At 40.8% G+C, this 15,162-nt stretch overlaps 1 long non-coding RNA gene across 1 annotated transcript in view; it reads right to left on the reverse strand.

The window, feature by feature from the left end:
* LOC144382829 (uncharacterized) overlaps positions 1-15,162 on the reverse strand; it is a 176,266-nt gene that overhangs the window by 48,986 nt on the left and 112,118 nt on the right. The window contains exon 2 of the long non-coding RNA XR_013450234.1: positions 6,554-6,637. This is a non-coding gene — a long non-coding RNA (uncharacterized LOC144382829). The remainder of the gene's footprint in view (positions 1-6,553; positions 6,638-15,162) is intronic.

Below are 15,162 nucleotides of genomic sequence, written 5' to 3' on the forward strand. Positions count from 1 at the left end.
TAGTGTGTGGCACTGATCTATAAACCAGCTTGATCATATTTGATCACATTCTGTTTTTGTTTTGTTTTGTTTTGTCCTGCTTTTGTTTGTTTTTATCTTTATCTTTTTTCTTTTTTTCTTTCTTTTTCTTTTTTCTCTCTTTCCCTTTCTTTTCCCACTGCTTCAGGTCTTTTCTGATTTGTTTAGAGTATATTTTCTGGGGACGTTGTTACCCTGCTAGCATTTTGTTCTCTCATTAATCTATTCTCCTCTGCACAAAATGACAAGACGGAAAAAATCACCTCAACAAAAAGAACAAGAGGTAGTACCGACTGCCAGGGACCTACTCAATACGGACATTAGTACGATGTCAGATCTAGAGTTCAGAATCATCACTTTAAAGATACTAGCTGGGCTTGAAAAAAGCATGGAAGTTATTACAGAAACCCTTTCTGGAGAAGTAAAAGAACTAAAATCTAACCAAGTAGAAATCAAAAAGGCTATCAATGAGGTGCAATCAAATATGGGGGCGCTAACTGCTAGGATAAATGAGGCAGAAGAAAGAATCAGTGAGATAGAAGACCAAATGATGGAAAGTAAAGAAGCTGAGAAAAAGAGAGATAAACAACTACTGGATCACGAGGGCAGAATTCGAGAGATAAACGATACCATAAGACGAAACAATATTAGAATAATTGGGATCCCAGAAGAAGAAGAAAGAGAGAGAGGGGCAGAAGGTATAATGGAGCAAATTATAGCAGAGAACTTCCCTAATTTGGGGAAGGAAACAGGCATCAAAATCCAGGAAGCACAGAGAACCCCTCTCAAAATCAATAAAAATAGGTCAACACCCCGACATCTAATAGTAAAACTTACGAGTCTCAGAGACAAAGAGAAAATCCTGAAAGCAGCTCGGGAGAAGAGATATGTAACCTACAATGGTAGAAACATTCGATTGGCAACAGACTTATCCACAGAGACCTGGCAGGCCAGAAAGGACTGGCAGGACATATTCAGAGCACTAAATGAGAAAAATATGCAGCCAAGAATACTATATCCAGCTAGGCTGTCATTGAAAATAGAAGGAGAGATAAAAAGCTTCCAGGACAAACAAAAACTAAAGGAATTTGCAAACAAGAAACCAGCCCTACAAGAAATATTGAAAGGGGTCCTCTAAGCAAAGAGAGAGCCTAAAAGCAACATAGACCAGAAAGGAACACAAACAATATACAGTAACAGTCACTTTACAGGCAATACAATGGCACTAAATTCCTATCTTTCAATAGTTACCCTGAATGTAAATGGGCTAAATGCCCCAATCAAAAGACACAGGCTATCAGATTGGATTAAAAAACAAGACCCATCAATATGCTGTCTGCAAGAGACTCATTTTAGACCCAAAGACACCCCCAGATTGAAAGTGAGGGGGTGGAAAACCATTTACCATGCTAATGGACACCAAAAGAAAGCTGGGGTGGCAATCCTTATATCAGACAAATTAGATTTTAAACCAAAGACTGTAATAAGAGATGAGGAAGGACACTATATCATACTTAAAGGGTCTATCCAACAAGAAGATCTAACAATTGTAAATATCTATGCCCCTAACATGGGAGCAGCCAATTATATAAGGCAATTAATAACAAAAGCAAAGAAACACATCGACAACAATACAATAATAGTGGGGGACTTTAACACCCCCCTCACTGAAATGGACAGATCGTCTAAGCAAAAGATCAACAAGGAAATAAAGACTTTAAATGACACACTGGACCAAATGGACTTCACAGACATATTCAGAACATTCCATCCCAAAGCAACGGAATACACATTCTTCTCTAGTGCCCATGGAACATTCTCCAGAATAGATCACATCCTAGGTCATAAATCAGGTCTCAACTGGTACCAGAAGATTGGGATCATCCCCTGCATATTTTCAGACCACAATGCTTTGAAACTAGGACTCAATCACAAGAGGAAAGTCGGAATGAACTCAAATACATGGAGGCTAAAGAGCATCCTACTAAAGAATGAATGGGTCAACCAGGAAATTAAAGAAGAATTAAAAAAATTCATGGAAACCAATGAAAATGAAAACACAACTATTCAAAATCTTTGGGATACAGCAAAGGCAGTCCTAAGAGGAAAGTATATAGCAATACAAGCCTTTCTCAAGAAACAAGAAAGGTCTCAAGTACACAACCTAACCCTACACCTAGAGGAGCTGGAGAAAGAACAGCAAATAAAGCCTAAACCCAGCAGGAGAAGAGAAATAATAAAGATCAGAGCAGAAATCAATGAAATAGAAACCAAAAGAACAGTAGAACAGATCAACGAAACTAGGAGCTGGTTCTTTGAAAGAATTAACAAGATTGATAAGCCCCTGGCCAGACTTATCAAAAAGAAAAGAGAAATGACCCAAATCAACAAAATCATGAATGAAAGAGGAGAAATCACAACCAACACCAAAGAAATACAAACAATTATAAGAACATATTATGAGCAACTCTATGCCAGCAAATTAGATAACCTGGAAGTAATGGATGCATTCCTAGAGATGTATCAACTACCAAAACTGAACCAGGAAGAAATAGAAAACCTGAACAGACCTATAACCACTAAGGAAATAGAAGCAGTCATCAAAAATCTCCCAAAACACAAAAGCCCAGGGCCAGATGGCTTCCCAGGGGAATTCTACCAAACATTTCAAGAAGAATTAATACCTATCCTTCTGAAACTGTTCCAAAAAATAGAAATGGAAGGAAAACTTCCAAACTCATTTTATGAGGCCAGCATTACCTTGATCCCAAAACCAGACAAAGACCCCATCAAAAAGGAGAATTACAGACCAATATCCCTGATGAACATGGATGCAAAAATTCTCACCAAAATACTAGCCAATAGGATCCAACAGTACATTAAAAGGATTATTCACCACGACCAAGTTGGATTTATCCCTGGGCTGCAAGGTTGGTTCAACATCCGCAAATCAATCAACGTGATACAATACATTAACAAAAGAAAGAACAAGAATCATATGATCCTCTCAATAGATGCAGAAAAAGCATTTGACAAAGTACAGCATCCTTTCTTGATCAAAACTCTTCAGAGTATAGGGATAGAGGGTACATACCTCAATATCATAAAAGCCATCTATGAAAAACCTGCAGCGAATATCATTCTCAATGGGGAAAAACTGAGAGCTTTCCCCTTAAGGTCAGGAACGCAGCAGGGATGTCCACTATCACCACTGCTATTCAACATAGTATTGGAAGTCCTAGCCACAGCAATCAGACAACAGAAAGAAATCAAAGGCATCCAAATTGGCAAAGAAGAAGTCAAACTCTCACTCTTTGCAGATGATATGATACTTTATGTGGAAAATCCCAAAGACTCCACCCCAAAACTGCTAGAACTCATACAGGAATTCAGTCAAGTGGCAGGATATAAAATCAATGCACAGAAGTCAGTGGCATTCCTATACACCAACAACAAGTCAGAAGAAAGAGAAATTAAGGAGTCGATCCCATTTACAATTGCACCCAAAACCATAAGATACCTAGGAATAAATCTAACCAAAGAGGCAAAGGATCTGTACTCAGAAAACTATAAAATACTCATGAAAGAAATTGAGGAAGACACAAAGAAATGGAAAAACGTTCCATGCTCATGGATTGGAAGAACAAATATTGTGAAGATGTCAATGCTACCTAGAGCAATCTACACATTCAATGCAATCCCCATCAAAATACCATCCACTTTCTTCAAAGAAATGGAACAAATAATCCTAAAATTTGTATGGAACCAGAAAAGACCCCGCATAGCCAGAGGAATGTTGAAAAAGAAAAGCAAAGCTGGCGGCATCACAATTCCGGACTTCCAGCTCTATTACAAAGCTGTCATCATCAAGACAGTATGGTATTGGCACAAAAACAGACACATAGATCAATGGAACAGAATAGAGAGCCCAGAAATGGACCCTCAACTATATGGTCAACTAATCTTTGACAAAGCAGGAAAGAATGTCCAATGGAAAAAAGACAGTCTCTTCAACAAATGGTGTTGGGAAAATAGGACAGCCACATGCAGAAGAAGGAAACTGGACCATTTCCTTATACCACACACAAAAATAGACTCCAAATGGTTGAAAGACCTAAATGTGAGACAGGAGTCCATCAAAATCCTAAAGGAGAACACAGGCAGCAACCTCTTCAACCTCAGCCGCAGCAACTTCTTCCTAGAAACATCGCCAAAGGCAAGGGAAGCAAGGGCAAAAATGAACTATTGGGACTTCATCAAGATAAAAAGCTTTTGCAAAGCAAAGGAAACAGTCAACAAAACCAAAAGACAACTGACAGAATGGGAGAAGATATTTGCAAATGACATATCAGATAAAGGGCTAGTATCCAAAATCTATAAAGAACTCATCAAACTCAACACCAAAAGAACAAAGAATCCAATCAAGAAATGGGCAGAAGACATGAACAGACATTTTTCCAAAGAAGACATCCAAATGGCCAACAGACACATGAAAAAGTGTTCAATATCGCTCGGCATCAGGGAAATCCAAATCAAAACCTCAATGAGATACCACCTCACACCAGTCAGAATGGCTAAAATTAACAAGTCAGGAAATGACAGATGTTGGCAGGGATGCAGAGAAAGGGGAACCCTCCTACACTGTTGGTGGGAATGCAAGCTGGTGCAGCCACTCTGGAAAACAGTATGGAGGTTCCTCAAAAAGTTGAAAATAGAGCTACCATATGATCCAGCAATTGCACTCCTGGGTATTTACCCCAAAGATACAAAAGTAGGGACCCGAAAGGGTACGTGCACCCCGATGTTTATAGCAGCAATGTCCACAATAGCCAAACTGTGGAAAGAGCCAAGATGTCCATCAACAGATGAATGGATAAAGAAGATGTGGTATATATATACAATGGAATATTATGCAGCCACCAAAAGGAATGAGGTCTTGCCATTTGCAACGACGTGGATGGAACTGGAGGGTATTATGCTGAGCGAAATAAGTCAAACAGAGAAAGACATGTATCATATGACCTCACTGATATGAGGAATTCTTAATCTCAGGAAACAAACTGAGGGTTGCTGGAGTGGGGGGTGGGATGGGAGGGATGGGGTGACTGGGTGATGGACACTGGGGAGGGTATGTGTTCTGGTAAGCGCTGTGAATTGTGCAAGACTGTTGAATCTCAGATCTGTACCTCTGAAACAAATAATGCAATATATGTTAAGAAAGAAAAAAAGAAGAAGAATGTAGCAGGAGGGGAAGAATGAAAGGGGGGAAATCGGAGTGGGAGAAGAACCATGAGAGGCAATGGACTCTGGAAAACAAACTGAGGGTTCTAGAGGGGAGGGGGGTGGGAGGATGGGTTAGCCTGGTGATGGGTATTGAGGAGGGCACGTTCTGCACGGAGCACTGGGTGTTATGCACAAACAATGAATCATGGAACACTATATCTAAAACTAATGATGTAATGTATGGGGATTAACATAACAATAAAAAAAAGAAATTAAAAAAAATGAAAATTATTATTATAATGATTAAAAGGAAACTCAACCAAGAAGAGACTTCCAATTAACATTAAACATGGCAGGTAGAATACTCTGTTAACTTAAATTCTTTCCATCCCCCACAATGACAAGAAAGAGATAAAAAGGCTTAAACCTCAGTTTTCTCAGGTGTGAATCTGGAAACTGGCACAGCATCACTCTTTTTGAGAGAGAGAAAGAGCATGAGCAGGAGGGGCAGAGGGAGAGAGAGAGAATCTTAAGCAGGCTCCATGCTCAGTGCAGAGCCTGATGCAAGGCTTGATCTCAGGACCCTAAGATCATGACCAGAGCTGAAACCAAGAGTCACTTAACTGATTGAGCCAACCAGGAGTCCCACAGCATCACCTTCATTGCATTCTATTGCTCGAGCAGTTACAGAGAGTAGGTTCAAATGGAGGAGCACAGACTCCACCTCTTGGTGTCAAAGAGTTTTGGAGTTATGTCTTTAAAACCACCACAGGTATGGAGGATAAAAATAAAAGTGTTGGCAAAGAAATGGAAGAACATTCCATGCTCATGGATTGGAAGAACAAATATTGTGAAAATGTCTATGCTGCCCAGAGCAATCTACACATTCAATGCTATCCCTATCAAAATACCATTGACATTTTTCATGGAGCTGAAACAAACAATCCCAAAATTTGTATGGAACCAGAAAAGAACCCAAATAGCCAAAGGAATGTTGAAAAACAAAACCAAAGCTGGAGGCATCACTATTCTGGACTTCAAGCTGTATTACAAAGCTGTCACCATCAAGACAGTATGGTACTGGCACAAAAACAGACACATTGATCAATGGAACAGAATATGGAACCCAGAAATGGACCCTCAACTCTATGGTCAACTAAACTTCGACAAAGCAGGAAAGAATATCCAATGGAAAAAAGATAGTCTCTTCAATAAATAGTACTGGGAAAATTGGACAGCTATATACAGAAGAATGAAACTGGACAATTCCCTTACACCATACATAAAGATAAACTCAAAATGGATGACAGACCTCAATGTGAGACAGGAATCCATCAAAATCCTAGAGGCGAACACAGGCAGCAACCTCTTCAACCTTGGCCACGGCAACTTCTTGCTGGACACATCTCCAAAGGCAAGGGAAACAAAAGCAAAAATGAGCTATTGGACCTTCATCAAGATAAAAAGCTTTTGCACAGCAAAGGAAACAGTCAAAAAACTAAAAGGCAACCTACAGAATGGGAGAAGATATTTGCAAATGTCTTATCAGATAAAGGGCTAGTATCCAAAATCTATAAAGAACTTATCAAACCCAACACCCAAAAAAACAAAAAATCCAGTCAAGAAATGGGCAGAAGACAATGAACAGACATTTCTTCAAAGAAGACATACAAATGGCCAACAGACACTTGAAAAACTGCTCCACATCACTTGGCATCAGGGAAATACAAATCAAAACCACAATGAGATACCACCTCACACCTGTCAGAATGGCTAAAATTAACAAGTCAGGAAACAACAGACGTTGGTGAGAATGTGGAGAAAGGGGAATCCTCTTACACTGTTGGTGGGAATGCAAACTGGTGCAGCCACTCAGGAAAACAGTATGGAGGGTCCTCAAAAAGTTAAAAATAGAGCTACCCTATAACCCAGCAATTGTACTATTAGGTATTTATCCAAAGGATACAAACATAGTGATTCAAAGGGGTACCTGCACCCCAATGTTTATAGCAGCAATGTCCACAATAGCCAAACTATGGAAAGAGCCCCAGTACCCATCGACAGATGAATGGATAAAGATGTCACACACACACACACACTGGAATACTACTCAGCCATCAAAAAGAATGAAATCTTGCCATTTGCAACAATGTGGATGGGAACTAGAGGGTGTTATGCTAAGCAAAATAAGTTAGTCAGAGAAAGACACATATCATATGATATCAGTCATTTGTAGAATTTAAGAAACAAAACAGATGAACATAGGGGAAGGGAAGGAAAAATAAGACGAAAACAGAGAGGGAGACAAACCATAACAGTCTCTTAACTATAGGAAACAAACTGAGGGTTGCTGGAGGGAGGTTGGTGGAGGGATGGGGTAACTGGATGATGGGCATTAAGGAGAGCATGTGATGTAATGAGTACTGTGTGTTATATGAAACTGACAAATTACTAAATTACCTCTGAAACTAATAACACATTATTATTAATTAAATCGAATTTAAATTAAAAAAACATGTCAGTAATAATATAATATAATAATATTATAATAATATAATAGCAGCCTAAAAGGGGGAGAAACAAACAAATGGAGGACAGGATATATTTGAAAATCTGCTGGCTAAAAATATCCCAGAATTCAAGAGCTATGTAAATTCTCAACTTAAATGGCTCCTAGAGTATCAAACAGTCAAAAAGAAGGGGAAAAACAGTTAGACATATTGTGGTAAAACTAAAGGACACACACACATACATACAATATCCAGGAGCTTTCAGAGATGAAAAACAAGCTTCCTTTAAAAAAAGCATCAGTATGACAAGAACCAATAAGTAATATCGTCATGCCAAAAATAAATAAATAAACTGAATTTATTTTAATTTTAAATGCAGAATAAATACATAAATAAAAGTTTCCTCAAACTTACAAAATATCAGAAGGTATTATCACACTAAGACCATCTTCAAAATCATCCTTGGAGTGAGTTCTCCAATAGTTTTTTTTTAATCTGAGAAAAACCAACTATATTCAGAAAGTAAATAACTTAGTAAAATTTAGTATTGATAAATAAGCAAAGAAAAACAAATGAAAAAAAGGGTGTATCCATGATCATGCATAACTAAAACTTTAAATGATACCCAAATATTGGGGTTGGGGTGCAGGAGAGGGAGTGGAGGGAATCAAGGAGAGGAAGACCAGAAGTTTATGATGCGCTGAAGCATTTGTCAAATTTGGGCAGTGACATAGCTATAGATAAGTGTGAGAAAGTAATAGAGAAAAATAGATACCAGTGTGGAAATTAATACTTTAAGGGTAACCTGGAGAACAATAAAAAGGGAGCGTGCAACTCTGAAGTCAGTAAAATAAAATATTCAAGAGAATACATAAATAAATAGAAATAAAAGAAATAAGAGTGCAGAAAAGTTCTACTATTACATTAATTGCAATAAATGCAAATGGAATAAACTGACCCAAAGAAGATGAGCTCATATTAAATTTAAGAAAGGAAAAGAGAAAGAAAAGCAGTAAAAACTAACAACATTCGGCAATACGTTGTCTACAAGAGACACAGTTTCAACAAAGTGATGCAAAAAGGAATGGAGAAAAGATATACCAGACAAAGATGAGCCAAAATGAGAAAACAAGTTTGATAACAGATGAAACAGAATCTAGAGGGGAAAATATGATAGGAACAAAGCTTTATATTATACACTGATAAAAGGAAAAACAGAAGAAGACAGATGTACATAACGAGATATCCAAAAAATATGTTAAGCAATGCAACAACTGACGGAACTACAGGGAGAAATAAAAGAAGATCAACAACTCTAATAGGAGACTACGACATTTTTTTCTCAGAAACTGATCAACCGACTTTTTAAAAAGTAAGCAAAGATACAGAATATTTAGATAACACAATGGATATATTTTAAAATTTAAAAGATGGAGAGAAGTTTATGTCCAACAGAAATGCAGCATTCTTTGGAACCCATATAGAATTTTGTAGATAATATATATTACACTGCACAGGAAGCTCCAACAAATTCCAAAGAATTAACATCACATCAAGGATGTTCTCTGACCGCAATGTAATAAAAGTGGGAATAAAGAATAAAAGCTTCATTTTTTTAAAGCCTACACATCTGGAAGTTTGGAAGCATACTATTAAGCAAAAGGAAGTCACAGGGGACATTATGGAGTACTTATTGTTGAATGAAAAAACATTTTGTCAAAATTGGTGAGCTATGCCTAAAGCAAGGGGACGTTTTTCATTTTAAGTCTGTTTATAATAACATTTGAAATAATGGACAAATCATTCAACTCAAGAAGCTAGAAAAAGAACAAATGACGGAAGCAGAAGGAAATAATAAAGAGAAGTGCAGACAATTAAATGAAGAGCGAGAGAGGAACAGAGAGGATTCACTAACTGTCCTACTGGATGAAGCTCCCAGATGGAAAGACCACCAATGAGACTGACCATCAGAGAGACAGTAAAGATGAAATGAGAAAAACAAGAATAAGAAAGGGCAAATAATTACACACACAACAAGATTTTAAGATACAATGAGAGATAGATAACTTTAAAACCCAAGATGAGATAAACACATTTATTTTAATGCCAAAGTTGACACATGAAGAAACAGAAAGCTTAACTAGACCTATGAACATGAAAGGATTTAAAGTGGTAACTGAAGACCCCTCTGTGCAAAATGTGGCTTAGGTGTAGATTTCCCCTAATCCCTCTGCAAAAACAAAAGAAAAAGCCCATAGACAATATGTTAAACAAAACTACCTGACAGAATATTCCCCCAAACTTCAGACTATGGGCAGGTGGGAGCAAACCACCAGCAACAGCAAGGGTCTTACCAGTGTTGCAAGAGCATCCCAGGGGCACACAGATGAAATAAGAAATCCAGAAATCACCTATCAGTACTCACCCCCAAAAGGATGGAAATCCTTCAGACTTGAAGACTTCACTGGCGTTTGAGAACAACAGTCAAAACTGAAGGGGCTTCTCAGGCGCTAATGTGTGTGTAAGTTGTCCATGAATTATGGCAGACTTTCTGGAGGGGCAGGGGCAGAAATCCCAGGACAAGCACAGAGCCCTGCACTAAGGGACAGCTGCTTGGAATGGGACAGAAGTGCTTGGGAAGATGGTTCAGATGTTACCAGGGAAGTGGATCTGGGAAGACAGAACTCAGGAAGAAGATTTTAGTATCAGAAAGTCCATCAATGTAACTCATCATATTGATAGTACAAATGAGAAAAACCATGTCATTTTCATAGATTCTGAAAAGAAAATTCAAAATCCATCTTTAAAACACACAATAAAATAAAAATTGGGGACTATTTCCTGAACACAGTAGAATACACACCTCAGCCTAAAACTGGCATCTTACTTAATGTGGAATCACCAGCAAGGATTCTTAATCATGTTTGCTAATCTATGCATTAGATGTAAAAAAAAATATATATATATATTTATTTTCACTAACCTCCAACAGAAACATAGCTTTCCCTCCAATTATGACTATGGGTAATAAACCACAGTAGAATTAGAATTACCTATGATTTTGTTGCCAATACAGTTGTTGCAGGTATCTCAAAATATTATTTACTCCTCTCATTGCCTTGAAATTATGGTATTTATTGGACCTGCCACTATATCTTGCTATTTGATATGGGGTAATAATATTTCAGTAACTATTTAAGTACTTGGTTTCCTTTGGAATCCTATGTATTTTATGCATTTAAAATCTTAATTCAGAGAAGAGATCCAGGGCATGAAAAAAGGGTTATGAACTCCTGCATTTGTCACTTTCCTAATAAAATCAGGAACAAAACAAGGATGTTCACTACTTCTAATGGTGCAAAGGATTTTAAGGCCAGATATGTAGCAAGTCTGCAAATAATAATCCAGCCTTTTGCCACCCTGTTGTACGTGAGCTTTTCCTTTACACACATTCACATGCACTCAGTTCTGGTTCCTTGCCAAGTGAGAGGCAAGAGTAGGAAAGTGCAGAATGCACAACACACAATGCAATCCTTCTGTCTCCAACATTTGCAGACCTCCAACCCTCTCAACTAAAGTTACAGCATGAGCCCAGCTGAGTTCAAAGCAAATCCTGGCCAAGCTCCAAAGGAGGTAGCAGGGCAGCTCCAACAGTGGGTGGGACTTAGAAATGAGGGTACTCCCCCAGTCCAGTGCCCTGTGTGTCTTGGGGGCTAGTTGCGGGTCCACCAAAGAGGTACCAACATTTACTCCTATCTTGTTGCTCCTTCTGGCTGTCTGGGCTTCCTTGGACTTCCTGATACTCCAGTTTCCCTGCAGATACATTACAGCCCTGCCTGAACCTCTGTCCACTTGTCTAGAGCCCTGACTCCTTACCTGGTTTTAACAAACCTCCTCCCCCAAGAACGGGGGTTCACTGGAACCAAAGAGGCCACGATGCTGTAATTGACCAGACAATGAACAAAGACCACCACCACTTAGTGAAATGTTGCAAGCCCAAATTATGAGGGGGTCAAGCAGCTATGCACAACACATTAGGGAGATATGAGGGCAGGAGCTGGGCTGGAACACACATCTTCAACTAAAGACATTCAAATAATATTTTAAAAATGTATCACACCATTAAGTGAGCCAAACAAAAAGCAAGTCTTCAGGCTTTATCTAGCCCCAAGGGCCACCAGTTTGCAACCTCAGCAATTCTTGCTGTCTCAGCAGATTACTCTGTCCTGGGGGGGAGAGGCTGTGCTCGAAACCAAGTCTACACACATGACATTCTTCGTACCCCGTAATCTGGACTATTTGCCCCCTCCAAGCCCTGTGGAAGCATGGAGGCCGCCCACTGCCATATCGGATTTCCTCTTTCTCATATTCAGCAGCTCAGAAGCTGAGCAGCCAGCATGCCCAGTGCCTGGGTAGTGATCCAGGTCAGCACACCCTCCTGTGAGTCCTCAGAACCTCTCTCCCCAAATGCATGCACAAAACTGCTGCTATAACCAAAGAGAATATTTGACCAAAGAAGGTGGCATGGGGAAATCTAAATATAGTTACCATTCAGGTGCAATTTCTCCATTCAACAGAGAGAATATATAAATTGGAATTTTTTTTTAACTCTTGGAGTAAAATATATGATTGTGGGCTTCATTCATGAACTAATTCTTTTACATAATTCATGCTTATTTAAAAACATACTTGTCATTTGACAGCCTACAGGAAGGTAGGCTGACTAGGAAATTAGCATTAGCACTGCCTGCAAATTGTAGGTTTTAATAGCTCTAGTCCCAGAATAACCAAAGAGGATAAAATTAAGGAACTGGAGCAATCCTAAAGGCTCAAAGGAAAGGGAGAAACAGCAACCCTTACCATCTCTACAGCAGTATGCAGATTGCAAAGGGCTTTCATGTTCATTATCCACTGTGATCTTCATAAGCCAGGTTTGGAGGGGTGATTATCCCCAAGCCACATGAGGAGACTGAGGTCCAGAGTGGTTCCCTCAGCACCCCAGCTGGTAAGCTCCAGAGCAGGGATCTGAAGCCCGGTGTGCTGGCTACCACACAGGATGGCAAACGTTCTCTGTCAAACACCAGATAGTAGTCTAGACACTGAGGACCGTCTCTGTTACAAATACTCAACCCTGCCTTTGTAAGACAAAAGCAGTCACAGGCGCTGTCCCATTTAAACTTTACTTACGAAGGCAGCAGGAGGGCTGGATTTGGAACCAGACGGCAGTCTGCTGACCCCTGCTCTACCACCTTCCTTTGTAGTCTTCAGAACCAGCTCACAACTGAACTGGTGTGGAAGAGAGAACAATGGGGAAAGAAGAGAAAGTAGAGGCGTTTGAGGAAGTGCTGTGATAGAAGAGTCCCCGGAAAGGACATTATTTCACAAGGAGTTGGGTCAGAGTCCTGGGTGTTGAATGTTAGGGAAGAGGTTGGACTGATGCCCCTCTAGCTTCCTCATGAACTAAAGTGTACTGCCATCTGCCAAAATTCTTGTGTTTCCTAGAAAAGAAATAGAAGTTTCAAAGGTACAGGTCTGATGGTCAGAAACACGAGTTTCATGATCAAAGTTGGACTAGAAACAGAACCCCAGGGCTGCTTGGTCCCAGATCGCTCCCCACTCCCATCCACAGAAACCCTGAAGGCTCATCCACACCCCAGACTGCAGGACCCAGCCTGCCTTGGGAAGATTTAAAGAAGCCCTAGGTACCCTCTCAGATGATGGGCACCATGTCCACTCACTTGCTCTTGACCTGGGTCTGCTTTGCTGACCCTGGTTAGGTAGCCAACTTCTGCCTTGTGGACTCAGTCCTCTTGCTCACCTGGTGCACCATATGGAAACTGGATCCCTGTCTTGGTCTCCTGGATGACCTCACTTGTCCTGCTGTTGCCAGTTGCTCTGCTTCGGGGGGTGTGTTCAGGGTCAGGCTGAGGACCCTTCCAGGTTGCTGCATCCTATAGCAATAAACTCCTCCATGCCTGGCCGTGCCATGTACCTTCCCTGCTCCTTCCTCACCACAGGGGTATCTGTCCCCTTCCCCTAGGAAGACAGGCCACACAGGACATGCTATCTCTTTCACAGCAATACGGGCTACCCCATTCTATTAGAGACAACAGAAGAGTCATTTACCAACACTGCTGACCTTGCATAAGCAAATATCCCTTTGGCAGATACAGATTCTTTCATGGCCAGTGGGAAGTCCAGAGAGAAAGGGTGTCCTTTCGTCATTGCTCATAGCAGAGAAGCCAGAAGGCTCCAGCCACGAATAAGTAAAGTGGAGAAGCCATCAACATCCAGAGTCCGAGGAGCAGTCCTGAGAAGGGACAAACTCTGGGCTCACCTATACAGTGGCAGGTTGGTGGGTCCCAGGTAGGGAGGTCTGGGGGTGGCCAGAGGATAGTAGCAGCCCCAAAATAAGAGTCTCCAAGTTAAGTTCATCAGAGGCTTCTAGCTTGAAGCTGGGGGTGTGGGGTGAGGAGGGGCTCTGCTCTCGCTGTCGTGATGGGAAAGCAATCCCATTCCTGGCTTGCTATTCCTGGCCAGGTGACCTTCTGGGAATGGGAAACAGCCCACGGGCACCTGGCCAGTTCTCTCTCCTGATGAGGGAGACCAGGTACAGACCCCAGACTCAGTCGTGGCCACTGAAGACCATGGAGAGTGCTCACAGTGGGCAGAGTGGGCTGGGGAACCCAAGAGGACACCAAAGCAGGGGACCTCTCCCTGGGGATGATGGCCGGGCAGTGAGCCAGTGGGGAGCAGGACTGCTGACTTACATGCTCCTTTATCAGAGTCAGAGACTGGCTGGAGCTGATCCAAAGATCTTTATTTTTTTTCTCACCTAGTATTTTATATTAAAATTCACTGCCCATATTTTAAAATCCCAAATTTCACTTAACAACCCGACTCCTGTCTCTTTAAAGAAATGGGAAGAGTCACAATACAAAGGCATATTTTTACATGGTACCTACCAGTTGGATCTGAGTAGTTAGCGTCCGCTTTCACGAGGGCACACCCTCCCCGGTGCACTGGTCCCCACACTCCCCAGCACCAAAGCTGACATTGGCTGAAGTCTGTGACTTACGTCTTGTCCACTTCACTCATCTGCTTTACTGGCTGGCCCCTGGGATGTGTTTGTCTCTGACTTCCCATTACCCTGTTACTCCTTTGCTTCACCTTCCCCTCCCACCGAGGCACCCAATCCACAGTGCGCATTCAATCAGCGTTTGATGAACCAAATGGGACGTTGCCACCTGCCCTGTTTTGCAATGGAAACAGAGCATCAGGAATGTGGAGGAGAAGACGCAGGACTAAAGCCCAGGAGACTCCCACGGTAACTTACTCTGTGCCGCCATATGTCTAAAACAGAACCTCCACCCCATCTAAAAGCTGCAGTTGGGTTAGATGAACTACCAGG

The sequence above is a fragment of the Halichoerus grypus genome, chromosome 8, assembly GCF_964656455.1.
Source record: "Halichoerus grypus chromosome 8, mHalGry1.hap1.1, whole genome shotgun sequence".
Classification (NCBI taxonomy): domain Eukaryota; kingdom Metazoa; phylum Chordata; class Mammalia; order Carnivora; family Phocidae; genus Halichoerus; species Halichoerus grypus.